This window comes from Eublepharis macularius, chromosome 3 (assembly GCF_028583425.1).
Source record: "Eublepharis macularius isolate TG4126 chromosome 3, MPM_Emac_v1.0, whole genome shotgun sequence".
Classification (NCBI taxonomy): domain Eukaryota; kingdom Metazoa; phylum Chordata; class Lepidosauria; order Squamata; family Eublepharidae; genus Eublepharis; species Eublepharis macularius.
This window is the reverse complement of record NC_072792.1, coordinates 34,315,676-34,329,475: the sequence shown is the minus strand read 5'-3', so window position 1 is coordinate 34,329,475 and position 13,800 is coordinate 34,315,676. Positions and strand designations below refer to the sequence as shown.

The 13,800-nt window shown below is 43.2% G+C and overlaps 5 pseudogenes; all 5 read right to left on the bottom strand.

The window, feature by feature from the left end:
• Nucleotides 1–5,077: 5,077 nt before the first annotated feature.
• LOC129325629 (cytochrome b-like) lies at nt 5,078–6,261 on the bottom strand (annotated as a pseudogene).
• A 230-nt stretch (nt 6,262–6,491) lies between these two features.
• Nucleotides 6,492–8,594, bottom strand: LOC129326190 (NADH-ubiquinone oxidoreductase chain 5-like; annotated as a pseudogene).
• Nucleotides 8,595–8,764: 170 nt separating this feature from the next.
• Nucleotides 8,765–10,186, bottom strand: LOC129326189 (NADH-ubiquinone oxidoreductase chain 4-like; annotated as a pseudogene).
• A 1,555-nt stretch (nt 10,187–11,741) lies between these two features.
• Nucleotides 11,742–12,428, bottom strand: LOC129325839 (ATP synthase subunit a-like; annotated as a pseudogene).
• Nucleotides 12,429–12,658: 230 nt separating this feature from the next.
• LOC129326042 (cytochrome c oxidase subunit 2-like) lies at nt 12,659–13,324 on the bottom strand (annotated as a pseudogene).
• Between the last annotated feature and the right edge of the window lie 476 nt (nt 13,325–13,800).

The following is a 13,800-nucleotide window of genomic DNA, read 5'->3' as shown; positions in this document are numbered from 1 at the left end:
ATAGCCCTATTGGCCTTCATTCGAGCCCGTTCAATGGCCTGATGGTTCAAGGCCTCCCGCCAAACCCGCCGAGGCAACATGGCAGACCAGATAATGAGAACACCAGGCCACCGCTGCAGAATGAGCTGCAGGTCTAGTTCAACTTGCAAAGACAAGGCCTTACCTTGCATCAGCCCCAAATCATTCCCACCGAGGTGAATGACTAACATGTGGGGCGGGAGGCCACTCCGCTGGCCAAATAACAGAGGCAGCAGGCCAGGCCAACGTAGGCCCCGACGACCCTGCCACTCAACCCGGGCCCATTCACTCAGACCCAACTGTGACCCAATCCGTGTCCTCCGTGCTTGATGGGCCGCCCAGAAAACCATACTGTGCCCGCAGATCAGAATTCTTTGCTTCTCTCGGCAGGACACAGCACCTAAAGAAAATTCAATTAGTAATAGCTTAAAATTTAGCTAAGGGCCTAACATAAGCCCGGTAAGCTGAAGAACGCCACCTGCCTACTCTCTGGATGGCCACAGCCGAGTAACCCATTGCGGCTGCCGTAGAAGCAGCCCCAATCCTGAAAGAATGTGTGGCGAATTTAACGCCGCTCAAACCCAGCCGATCCAGAGCTCTTTGGGTAACCACCCAAAACTGATAGCGCGTTAAAGGCCGACCATCGTCATGCCGAAACAAAAGCCCAAGCTCCGAGCCCCGCACCTGAAGGAAGCGCCGGAGAGCCCTCACGGGGCACAAATCTCCATCCGCACAAGGCCCCAGCCGAATAACAGCCCCTTTTCGCCACTGATCCGTCTTGGATTGACGTAAATTGATAACGACTACATCCCCATCCCACTGCAAATCACTTACTAAAAGAGCGCGTTCAGACCGATCCGAACCAGACCGGGCCACTAATTCACTAATACGAAAAGCCCCAAAGAACGCAGTCAAAGCTGCTGCGTGAAACAGCCGAGCCTCATACCTAGAATCAGAAACCTCGGCCCACACCACAAAGAGCCCCTTGAGCACCGAGGGAGAAATAGGCTCCCTGGTGTCAACTCGAGCCCCTGCTTCCCTGGACCAACCTTCCAACATCTTCCTCACACGGAAGTCCCCCGTGGCCTCAGGGAACCCCCGTGCTTTGCTAACATATGCTAACGCCGCAAGCTGACCCCGAATCGACTTAACTGAAAGCCCCCGCAACTTCTGATGCACACAAAAGCGCATCAAGTGCGCAACCGGTATGGGCCAGCGCTGCTGCAAGCTAAGCTTGTCTCTAAACCCCGTAAACTGTCCTACCGCTCTGTTGTAGGCTCTCCTAGTACTTGGGGCAACTGCAAGCCAAATGGCCCTGGACGCCTCGGACTCCCAAGCTGCCAAAGTTCCTGCGGCATCTGCACTGGGTGAGGATCCGCCTCCGGGGCAAGCTGCCTGAAACGCTCCATCTGTAGGCGAGACAAAGCGTCCGCCACCTCATTATCAACCCCTGGAACATGTCTGGCCTTAAATAATATGTTCCATTGGAGGCAAAGGAGGGTGAAGACTCGAACCAGCTTCATAACCCTGGGGGACCGAGAAGTCAACGAGTTAACCACTTGTACCACAGCCTGGTTATCGCACCAGAAATGTACAGTTTGGTTCGAAAACTCTCGTCCCCACAAAAACACAGCTACCAAAATTGGAAAAAAATCCAAGAATGTAAGGTCCCTAACAAGACCCAACCTGTGCCAGTCCTTAGGCCATTGACCCACACACCAATGTTTCCTAAAATAAATCCCAAAGCCTAAGGAGCCGGAGGCGTCAGACATAACCTGAAGCTCGGCGTCAAGTAATAAATCATCCCGCCAGAAAGTAACCCCGTTGAAGCCAGCCAGGAAGTCTGACCAAACCTGCAAGTCCTCCTGCATGCCTTTACTAAGCCGCAAGCGATGGTGTGGGGCCTTCAAGGATGACATTGCGTAGCAAAGTCGCCTTAAAAAGGGCCTGCCCGGGGCAACAGCCTTACAGGCAAAATTCAAATGCCCCACTATCTGCTGAAGTTCAAGAAGCGTAACTTTATGCTTCCCTCTAAACTCCTGAAGCCTGGCCCGGAGGTCCTGCACCTTTACCAGGGGAAGCCTAAAACACTGCCTAACCGTATCAATTTCTATTCCCAGGAACGTAAGAACCTGTGACGGCCCCTCCGTCTTCTCATGTGCCAATGGGAGATGGAGCAGCCCATCGGTAGAGCGCGATCCATGAAATATTTTCCTTCAAAAGCAAACCCGAGGAGCTCAAAGTCCTCCGGGTGCACTGGGAGAAGTCTAAATGCAGACTTAATGTCGCATTTAGCCAGCTCCGCTCCGACACCACACCTGCGCACCATAATAACCGCCTGGTCAAACGAAGTATATTTTACAGAACACAGATGCTCTGGGATGGCATCATTCACCGAGTTCCCCCTAGGGAACGACAGGTGATGAATCAAACGAAATTCCCCTGCCGCTTTTTTGGGAACCACCCCCAATGGGGAAACCCTCAAACTGGAAACTGGCGGAGAATCGAAAGGGCCCAAAACTCTCCCCTCCTCACACTCCTTCCTAATCTTAGCTCTAACAACGTCTTCCTTACCTACTACCGAACGCAAATTTTCTGAATGAAACGAGGAACGAGGACCCACAACCGGGATCCGAAAACCATAAGTAAACCCATTTAACAGATACTGGGCCTCACGAGCCTTAGGATAAGACCGTAACAATCCCTCAAGGACCCTCAGTCTTATTGGACTGGGGCCCTTTACTAGCAGACTGCTGGCTACCACCACTTGAGCCTCCGAACTTCCTACCCCCAGCGCCCTGCCGGGACTTGGAACAGGCCGTGTAGGAGTGGGGGCCCGAACATGACGGGCACTCATGCCTAAACCTACAGGGCTTACGGCTGCAGCCTCCTTTAAAGGCGAACTCCCAACACAGCAGCCGGGGTTGAACCTGCTGCCCCGCGTTAGCGCGGGTGCTGGGATTTGAGGAAGAGCGCTGAACAATATGACCGCTATCTGACCGGTCACCCACACTGGGCCTGGCAGGGGACATCACCGAAAGCCACAGTTGCTGATGAATGCGATCCCAGGGGAGGGCCGGATTCATAGCAGCACGCATACGAAACTCCTCATCGTACTGCATCCAAGCCTCTCCGAGGAATCCCGTGTATCCCTTGTAAATAATATCCAAATACTGAAACAAAGGCGCCGCCTTATGCGGCTGTGCCCTTGCTAACACCCCCGCATAAACCAAGAACCCAGGGAGCCAATTGCCCCAGGTTCTATCAACCTTCCTATGCTTCAGACGTTCTTTATCACGGTCATCCAGATCGTCTTTGTCCTTCTTCTCCAGCTCTCTGAAGAGAAGGGAAAAGACGTCCACATATTCACCTTTCAGTATCTTATCACGTGTAGCCTGAGTCAGGTGATCACCTAAGGGAAGGGCTACATCACCAAACGGCAAGGAACTAAAAGGAACGTTGCCATACGCCAAAGCTGGAAACGGGTAATACCCCCATGGACCAGCCATCATCCCAGGCCAGCCAAAAGGCTGCCCAGCACCTGCCAGATTTGCAGAAGGTACAGAGGGGGGCAACGAAGCCGCTCCAAAACCCTGACCTGCCCAGGATGGCTGCGCTAGAGGAGGCCAAGCAGGAGAAAACTGGGGGGGAACCCCCGAGCTAACGCCCTGAGCTCCACTAAGAGGCCCTTGCCCACATGACACCCAAGGCCAGGGGTACCCTGATTGTGTAGGTGCAGCCTTACCAGGTTCCTCTTCTGGCTCCACAGCCAAGGCCACAGGTGCAGCAGCCACTTCAGCTCCCCGACCCTCTTCATCAGCCGCCGAACCAACCTCCTGGGTTGAAGACATCTGAGCAGAGCCGGCACCACCTTTAGCTGAACCTTCCAAAGCAGATAATCGCATCAGAATTTCTCTGTTAACAGCATCCCTGGAGGCCATACGCCTAGCCCGTTTCCTCCCCCCAGAATCCCCCAGAGGGGGAGAAACCCCCTTGGCTGACTCAAGGGCCTGCAACCGACGCAGAATGTCCTCCTGACCAGAAACCTCAGCCTCATCCTCAGAGGAGGAAATTACTGGAGGGGGCCTCTTGGGGGGTGGGCGTTTAGCCCGCTGTTTCCCCTTGGAAGGGCCACTACCTTTCTTAGGAGGCATGGCCAGCCTGATAACCAAGGAAATACCTATACAATTATGCTAAGTCACCCAACACACCCAAAGGAACTCTAAATCAGATAGCCAAGGGGGTACCAATGAAGTCTAGGGAGAATGAGCCACCCTGGATCACCACTTCAAAATGGCCGCCCAATTCAATTGAATGGGGAAGGCCTCACAAAATGGCCGCCCCTCAACCAATCCACCAGGGAGCCCAAGGGAAGAAACCCCTCCCCAGCCTGGGCCTCCCTTGCTCAGCCTATGCACAGTAAGAAAAAAGGGGGGGTAATGCCAACACCCCAAACAGTAACCCCGCTGCGGGCCCTGCCTCAGAAAGGGGCACCGACCACCGCAGCCCTGCACGGCCTCCCCAGCAGGCAGTCCTGCACCGCTGTAAACAGCCTGCGGTAAGGCCCCAGCCGCCGCAGAAACAGCCGCCGGAACCGCCGCCCAGGCAGCCGCCGCGTCAACCCTGTGCCGCGGGGCCTCCGACGAGGCCGCCGCCGAAACGCCTCCTCAGCCGCCGCCGCCCACTGCCGAAGCCGCCGCCCCACAGCCGCACCGCCGCCGAGGTCGGTGCGCCGCCGCCGAGGCTCCTGCCGCCGCCGCCGCCGCCGCCGCCGAGAAGACGCAGCCGCCGAGGCAGAGCTCGATGCAGCAACCTGCTTGCCGAGCTCTTTCCCGGGCGATTGACCCTACAGGGGAGCGGAGCAGCCTAACGGCCAACAAGCTCCGCCCCCCACGCAATCCACGGATGTCAGGGAAAGCGCGCCTTCTTCTCCTCCTTCCGAGGAGGCAAATGGCGACCCCCTGCCCAACAGCCAGGCTGGCGGCAGAAGGGGTCGTTTTGCAGCCAGAATGAGATTGTAATAGAATGTAGGTCAGAGCTTTAAAAGGTAGCTAGGTGATTAACGGTTGAGTAGCTGTGTTTCTAATTTGTTTATGATGGGCATTGTGAGAATTAAAATAAAGTGTATTAGTGAGGTAAGTTGGCCAATTTTAATAAAGGGTTCTTCTACTGGTTGGCCTCCAATTCAAGTTAAGATAAGGATATTTGAGATAAAAGATCAGAATATTATTTGGGACAGGGGACGGAATGTTTGAGCGCGTTGTTTTGTTGTGTGTAAGATTGGTATAATAAATAGAATGGTGATAGATATTATAAGTGCTAATACACCTCCTAATTTATTGGGAATTGAGCGAAGGATGGCATAAGCGAATAAGAAATACCATTCTGGTTTAATATGGGGGGGTGTTATTAGTGGGTTGGCGGGGACATAGTTTTCAGGGTCTCCTATTAGGTTTGGGTAAAATAGAGTTAGTGAGAGTAGAAATGTTATTATGATTACTGAACCAAGTAAGTCCTTGTATGAAAAATATGGGTGAAATTGGATTTTATCTGTATTTGTATTTAATCCTGTTGGATTGTTTGATCCTGTTTCGTGTAAAAATATAAGGTGTAAGATAACTATAGCTGAAATGATAAATGGTAGTAGAAAATGGAATGTGAGGAAGCGTGTTAGTGTGGGATTGTCTACTGAGAATCCACCCCAGATTCATTGTACAAGTGTTGTACCTAGGTATGGAATGGCTGAAAGGAGATTTGTGATTACGGTTGCACCTCAAAAGGATATTTGGCCTCAGGGTAGTACATATCCGACGAAGGCAGTGGCTATTACTAGGAATAAAAGAATAATTCCTGTGTTTCATGTTTTTTTATATAAGTATGATCCGTAATACAGGCCTCGTCCAATGTGAGTATAAAGGCAGATGAAGAATATTGAAGCCCCATTTGCGTGAAGTGTTCGTAGAAGTCATCCGTATTGCACGTCTCGACAAATATGGGCGACAGAAGAGAATGCTAGGGTTGTGTTTGCGGTGTAGTGTATTGCTAGAAATAACCCTGTTATAATTTGGATAATTAAGCATAATCCAAGTAATGATCCAAAATTTCATCAAGCAGAGATATTGCTTGGTGTGGGTAGGTCAATAAATGAATTATTTATGAGTTTTAGTAGTGGGTGCGTTTTGCGATTAATTAGCATTAAAGGTTATTATAGTTGAATAACAACGGTGGTTTTTCGGACCATAAGTTCTGGTGAGTGCCAGATAATAATAAATGTCTTATTTTTTATTTTTATTTTTATTATGCTTTGTTTTGGGTGTTATTGGTGTAGCTTCTAATCCTTCGCCATTTTATGGGGTGGTTGGGCTTGTAATAGCGGCTTTTTTTGGATGTGCGGTGTTGGTGGGGTTTGGATCTTCTTTTGTTTCTTTAGTTTTGTTTTTAATTTATTTAGGTGGGATATTAGTTGTGTTTATTTATTCTATTGCAATGTCTGCTGAAGCGTATCCTAAAACTTGAGGTGATTTTTTAGTTATTTTATATGTGTTTGGTTTTGCATTTTTAATTCTTGTATTTAGTTTTATTTTTGAAGTTAATGATATTATAGGTAGTTTGACTGTTGATAATGTGGGTTTGTATGTGATTCGTATAGATTTTAGTGGGGTTATATTGTTATATTCGAATGGTGGGCCAGTATTATTATTATGTGGGTTTGGATTGTTATTAGTTTTGTTTGTTGTATTGGAGCTAACGCGTGGATTAGCACGAGGTGCTCTTCGTATTGTGTAAAGTTTTGTGGGCAGTATAATTATAAGTAGTAGTATTGAAAATACTGTTAAGTATGTTTTAATAATGCCTTTATGGAGGTTTGATATTTTTTTTGATGTCTTAGTATTTATATATATGATTATATTTGGTCCTAGTTTTTCGTATCATAGTTGGTCGTTTAGTTGAAGGGCGATTTTTTGTCCTATATTTAATATTTTGTTAGTAAATTTACGGTGTGTGGTTGTGTTAAAGAAGCCTAGTTGTGTAGTTATAGTATGAAGGTGTTTGGGTTTTGTAAATAGACTTGTTGTTTTTGTAGTTTCTAGTGCTGTTAGTAGGCCGGCTAGTGATACTAGAAGTGCTATGGACTTGGTTGAAGTTGATATAGTTATTACTTGTGTTTTATTTGGTAGTACTATGGTGATGATAAGTAGGCCTATTATTATACTTCCAGCTGCTAGCCGGATTAATGGATTAGTTTGGTTTTGGCTAACTTCTAGGGTGGTTAGGGTTGGGTTATGTTTAGGGGGATTTATTTGTACATAGAAAATTATTCGTGAACTATAGGCAGCTGTTATAGAAGTAGCAATTAGTGTTGTTGTTAGGGCTCAGGCGTTTGTGTATGAGGTGTTAAGGCACTCAATGATTAGGTCTTTTGAATAAAATCCGGCTAGGAATGGTGTGCCAGTAAGTGCAAGATTTCCTATTGTTATGCAAGAAGTTGTAACTGGTAATATTTTTTGTATTCCTCCTATTTTTCGAATATCCTGTTCGTCCATAAGACTATGGATGATTGAGCAGGAGCAAAGGAATAATATCGCTTTAAAAAAAGCGTGAGTTAGGATGTGAAAGAATGCTAGTTCTGGTTGATTTAATCCGATAGCTACTATTATTAGGCCGAGTTGGCTTGTGGTTGAGAAGGCAATGATTTTTTTAATATCGTTTTGGGTGAGCGCACAAAGTGCTGTAAAGATGGTAGTTATTGCCCCTAAACAAAGACATATGGTGTTAATATTTTGGTTTGTTAATAGTATAGGATTTATACGGATTAGTATAAAGATTCCAGCAATGACTATTGTGCTGGAATGAAGTAGGGCGGAAACGGGAGTTGGGCCTTCTATAGCTGCAGGTAGTCATGGGTGTAGGCCAAATTGAGCGGACTTGCCTGTGGCCGCTAAAATTAATCCAAGAAGTGGGAGCAGTGGGATTGTTTTATAGGAGAATATTTGTTGCATTTCTAATGTGTTAAGGTTTATTGAAGATCAGGCTATAGTTATAAATAGGCCAATGTCACCTAGACGGTTATAGATTACTGCTTGTAGAGCTGCTGTGTTTGCGTTGGGACGAGAGGATCATCAGCTAATTAGTAGGAATGATATGATTCCTACTCCTTCTCACCCTACAAATAATAGTAGTAAGTTGTTTGCTGTTGTTAGTGTGACTATAGAGAGTAAGAAAATTATTAAATATTTAGTAAACTGTTCTAAGTTAATATCTGAAGATATATATCAGTTTGTGAATTCTAGGATAGCCCATGAGATAAATAGAGCTGTCGGTAGAAAAATTATTGAGTATTGGTCAAATAGTAGACCAACTTTAATATCAAGATATGAATTAAATCAGATGATGTTTGTTGTTATTGATTGTAGGCCGATATTTAAATAGATTAATATTGGTATAATACTAATGTAGAATGCTAGTTTTATTGCTAAGATGTTGTTTTTTCAAGTTTTGTTTTTTATTGATGGAAGTATTGAGGCTAGCACTGGGGTTAGAAGTGTAAATAAGGATAAGAAAATAAATGTGTGCATTATTAAGTCATGCATGATTTTCACTTGGAGTTGCACCAAGATAAGCTAACTCCTAAGATTAGTGGACAGCTTCTATCCTTTGAAAAATAAGGGGCCCAAAGAGTTTAACTTTGGTGGGCTATAAGATAGCAGCTTTAGCGTATGCACTCCCCTTGGTATGTAATAGAATGTTAGTCTATATTTTTAGGACCACAGCCTAATGTTTTATTTAAACTATACTTACAGGTGATAAATATTGTTTTTGGTGATATCATTAGTAAAATAAGGGGGATTAGATGAAGGATGATTAGGAGGTGTTCTCGTGTATGGAGGGGTTGATGTATTAGGTCGTTTGGTGTTTTATTATGTTGAATTATTAAGTAGACAGAGAGAGAGTAGATGGCTGTAAGTAGTGTAGTAATACCAGTGAGGATTAGTGATGTAGAGGATCAGTTAAATAAGCTGGAGATGATTATAAGTTCTCCAAGTAGATTAGTTGTTGGGGGAAGTGCTATATTTGATAGACTTGCTATTAATCACCAGGTTGCTATTAGTGGTATAGTTATTTTAATGCCTCGGGCGATCAGTAAGGTTCGTGTATGTGTGCGTTCATAGTTTATATTAGTTAGACAGAATAGTAGTGAGGAAGTTAGGCCATGGGCAATTATTAAAATTATTGCTCCAGTGATGCTTCATGGAGTATAAATCAGTACTCCGGCTGTAACTAGGCCTATGTGGCTGACAGATGAATAAGCAATAATTGCTTTTAAGTCCGTTTGTCGTAGACAGATAAGACTTGTTATAATTATACCTCAAAGGGCGAGTTCTATAAATGGAATATACTTTGTTTGAATAGTGGGGGTTAGGATTGGGATAATGCGGATTATACCATAGCCTCCGAGTTTTAGTAGAACAGCAGCTAATACTATAGATCCAGCAATAGGGGCTTCAACATGTGCTTTTGGAAGTCACAGATGTAGGCCGTATAGTGGTATTTTAATTAGGAAGGCCATAAGGCAGGCTAATCATAGAATTGTGTTGGTTCAAGTATCTATTGGTTCTAGGCTTGTTAAAGGTATTATTACCGTTGAGATATGTGTTTTTGTATATAGTACAAGTAGGGCAATTAAAAGAGGAAGGGATCCGGTAATAGTGTAAAATAGGAAATAAGTTCCTGCATTTAAGCGTTCTATTTCATTCCCTCAACGTGTAATTAGGATTAGTGTTGGGGTTAATGTGGCTTCAAATATAATATAGAATAAAATTAAATTAGTTGATGAGAATGTTATAATTAATACTGTTTGAAGTAGTGCAGTTGTTACTAAAAAGAGCCGTTTTCGATTAGGTGGTTGGTCAGTAAGGTGTTGTTGACTAGCTATTGTTATAAGGGGTAACAGTCAAGTAGTTAAAATTAGAAGTGGGGTAGAGATATTATCTAGGCCCAAATAGGTGTTAGTATAGTGAAATTGTGAGTTTAGTGGTATATAAAGATAATTAGTAGAAAATAGTGCAATTAATATTGAGTAGGCTGTATAAGTTGAAAAAAGTAGTGATATTTTGGTAAGCATGGCAGTTGGGATAAGTATTAGTGTTGGTAAAAGTAGTTTTAGCATTGTAGAAGGTTTATTGTATTTAGGTGATCTGAAGCATATGTACGTGTGGATGCAACGAGTAAGGCTAACCCAATGCAAGCTTCACAGGCAGAGAAGGTTAGTAGGGTTATAGGGAGAATGGTGATTGTGGTTGTTTGGGTGGTTTGTATAAAAGTAGTTGTGGCTAGGAAGAGAGTTAATATCATGCTCTCAATACATAATAGGGCGGAGATAAGATGTGTTCGGTATATGGTTATTCCTAGCATGCTAAAGGTAAAGGTAGATAATAGTGTAAATTGCATGAGGGTCATTTAGTGATCCTATAGTTTATAGGTTTTATTAAGTCGAAATTAATTGTCTTATATAGACTAATCACTCATTCTGCTCATTCTAGGCCTCCTTGATATCATTCATAAATTAGGCCGAGAGTTAAAATACTAATAATTAAATAGGTCAAGAGTAGTGTAGTTTCTGGGCTGGGGTTATTAATAGCTCATGGGGTTGGTAGTAGCAGGGCGATTTCTAAATCAAATAGTAGGAATAGAATTGCTACTAAGAAGAAGCGTAGGGAAAAAGGTAGTCGAGCTGATCCAAGTGGGTCAAAGCCACATTCAAATGGGGACATTTTTTCGGCATTAGGGGAGGTTTGAGGTAGTCAGAAGCTGAGAGTTATTAATAGTGTTGTAATTATAGTCGTTAATAGAAATATTATAAGAATTTTTATTATCTTCTCTTAGTACTTTAACTAAGGCTTAATGAGTGGAAATCATTTGTACGTTTATACTTAGAAGATAGGAGCCTCATCAATAAATTGATAAATACAGGAAAAGTCAAATTACATCGACGAAGTGTCAATATCAGGCAGCAGCTTCAAAACCAAAGTGATGATTTGTTGTAAAGTGATATTTCATTTGTCGAAGAAGGCAGATGGCGAGAAAGGTAGTGCCAATTAAAACGTGCAGGCCGTGAAAACCTGTTGCAACAAAAAAAGTTGACCCATATGTACTGTCCGCAATAGTGAATGGGGCCTCATAATATTCAAATATTTGAAGAAGTGTGAAATATAAACCCAGGCTAATTGTGATAGATAGTGCTTGAGTTGCTTCTATTCGTTTTCCTTCTATAATTGCATGATGGCTTCAGGTTACTGTAACCCCAGAGGCGAGGAGAACAGCTGTATTTAGTAGAGGGATTTCAAATGGGTTTAATGGTGTAATACCATAAGGGGGTCATTGGGCTCCTAATTCTGGTGTTGGTGCAAGACTTGAGTGGTAAAATGCTCAGAAAAATCCAATGAAGAAAAAGACTTCTGAGACAATGAAAAGAATTATACCGTAGCGTAAACCTTTTTGTACTAATGGTGTATGGTGGCCTTGGTAGGTGCTTTCTCGTACAATATCTCGTCATCATTGGATTGCTGTTAGGAGTATAAGAAATAATCCTAAGTTTAATAGTATTATACGATTTATATGGAATCATATTGCTAGGCCGGAGGTTATTATTAGAGCGGCAATTGCGCCTGTTAGAGGTCAGGGGCTAGGGTCTACAATGTGGTATGTATGTGCTTGGTGGGTCATTACATGTTTTCTTGAAGGTATAAGGTTACTAGGAGCACAAATACATATGCTTGGATTATAGCAACTGCTATTTCTAATAGGGTTAATAGTAATAGAACGCTAAATGACAGGATTGCAATAGTCGGTATGACTGATATGAGTGTTAGTGTTGCAATGGAAATTAGTTGTATTAGCAGGTGGCCAGCTGTTAGATTCGCAGTTAGTCGTACGCCAAGTGCGATCGGTCGAATAAATAGGCTGACTGTTTCAATGAGGATTAGTGGGATAATTAGTATGTTCGGTGTTCCTATTGGTAGGAGGTGGCCTAGTGAATTTGTTGGTTGGTTACGTAGCCCAGTAATGATTGTTATTATTCATAGTGGTATTGCGATTCCTAGGTTTATGGAGAGTTGTGTGGTCGGGGTAAATGTATATGGCAATAAGCCTAATAAATTTATTATTAAAATAGAAGTTATTAGTGTTGTTAGTGTGAGGGCTCATTTATGTCCTTTAGTTTTAATTGGCAGTATTAGTTGTTTCGTAGTTTGTTTTATAGTTCATTGTTGAACCATAATTAGTCGGTTTGTTATCAAGGTTGTGCGTGGGATTAGAATGAGTGTTGGGGCAAGTATGGCTAGTGGGAGTAGTGGGATTCCTAATATAAGCGGGCTTGAGAACTGATTAAAGAAGCTTAGTATCATGGTCAGTGTCAGTGGGAGTATGAGGGGTTTATTTTTATATTAGTAATAGTATTTGGAAGTTCCGTTTGTAGTAGGGGGGAGGTAATGATTGTTAGGTAAATTCAGGAAAATGTTATGATTATAAATCAGGGTGTTGGATTTAATTGTGGCATTCTTTTAGGCAAGTTATCTTGCTTATTTAGCTTAAAGGGCTAGTGCTGTTGCAAGCTTCTAAAAGATGAGAGTATTATGGTTGATCAAGTCTCAAATCCAGACAAAGTTGTGGTTTCAATTACAATTGGTATAAAGCTGTGATTAGAGCCACAAATTTCTGAACACTGTCCATAAAATAGTCCAGGATATGATGCTGTAAATGTTGTTTGGTTTAGGCGTCCTGGGATGGCGTCAGTTTTAACTCCTAATGTTGGAACTGCTCAGGAGTGTAGGACATCTTCTGCTGAAATAAGTATGCGAATTGGAGATTCTACTGGTACAACTATTCGGTGATCAACTTCTAATAAGCGATAGTTTCCTTGGGGTAGATTTTGTGTTGGGATTATGTATGAGTCAAATGTTAGATTTTCGTAGTCTGTGTACTCATAGCTCCAGTATCATTGATGTCCTAGTGCTTTTACTGTTAGGTGTGGGTTATTAACTTCATCTATAAGATATAAAATACGTAAGGACGGAAGTGCAATTATAATTAGGATTACTGCAGGTAAAATAGTTCAGATTATTTCTATTTCTTGTGCATTTATTGTATTTGTGTAAGTTATGCTTGTTGTTAGTATTAGGATCATAAGGTATAATACTAAAGTGCTGATTAAGAATACGATTATTAATGCATGGTCATGAAAGTGTAATAATTCTTCTATAATTGGGGAAGTGGCATTTTGAAAGCCTAGTTGTGCAGGTTGGGCCATTAGGTCTCACAGGGTTGTACCTGTAATTTGGCGCTGACGGCGCCATGTAATTATTTACTAGAGTCCCATAAGAAGGTAGCACTAGTGGTGTGTAACTAGCTTGAAACTAGTGTGAGGGGGTTCGATTCCCTCACTTCTTGACTGATTGAACATAGGTGGGCTCTTCATATGTATGGAACGGAGGAGGGCACCCGTGAAGTCATTCACTGGATTCGGGAGGTCAGATTAAAACTTCGTTAAACCTGGGTAGACTTGCTAAACCATGATGCAGGAGGTACAGGGGGTAATCCTTGCTTTGTTTTGCTTCAATTTTCATTATTTTTTCAAGTTTCCCTTATGGTACTTATAGCTGTTGCGCCTGAGTTAATTTTCTATTTCATATACTTGTTAATTAAAATGATTTAGTTAATATAATATATTTTATTTGTAATATAGGTTGGGCTCGGTTATTAGCATCAGGGAGGTCTAGTGTTTAT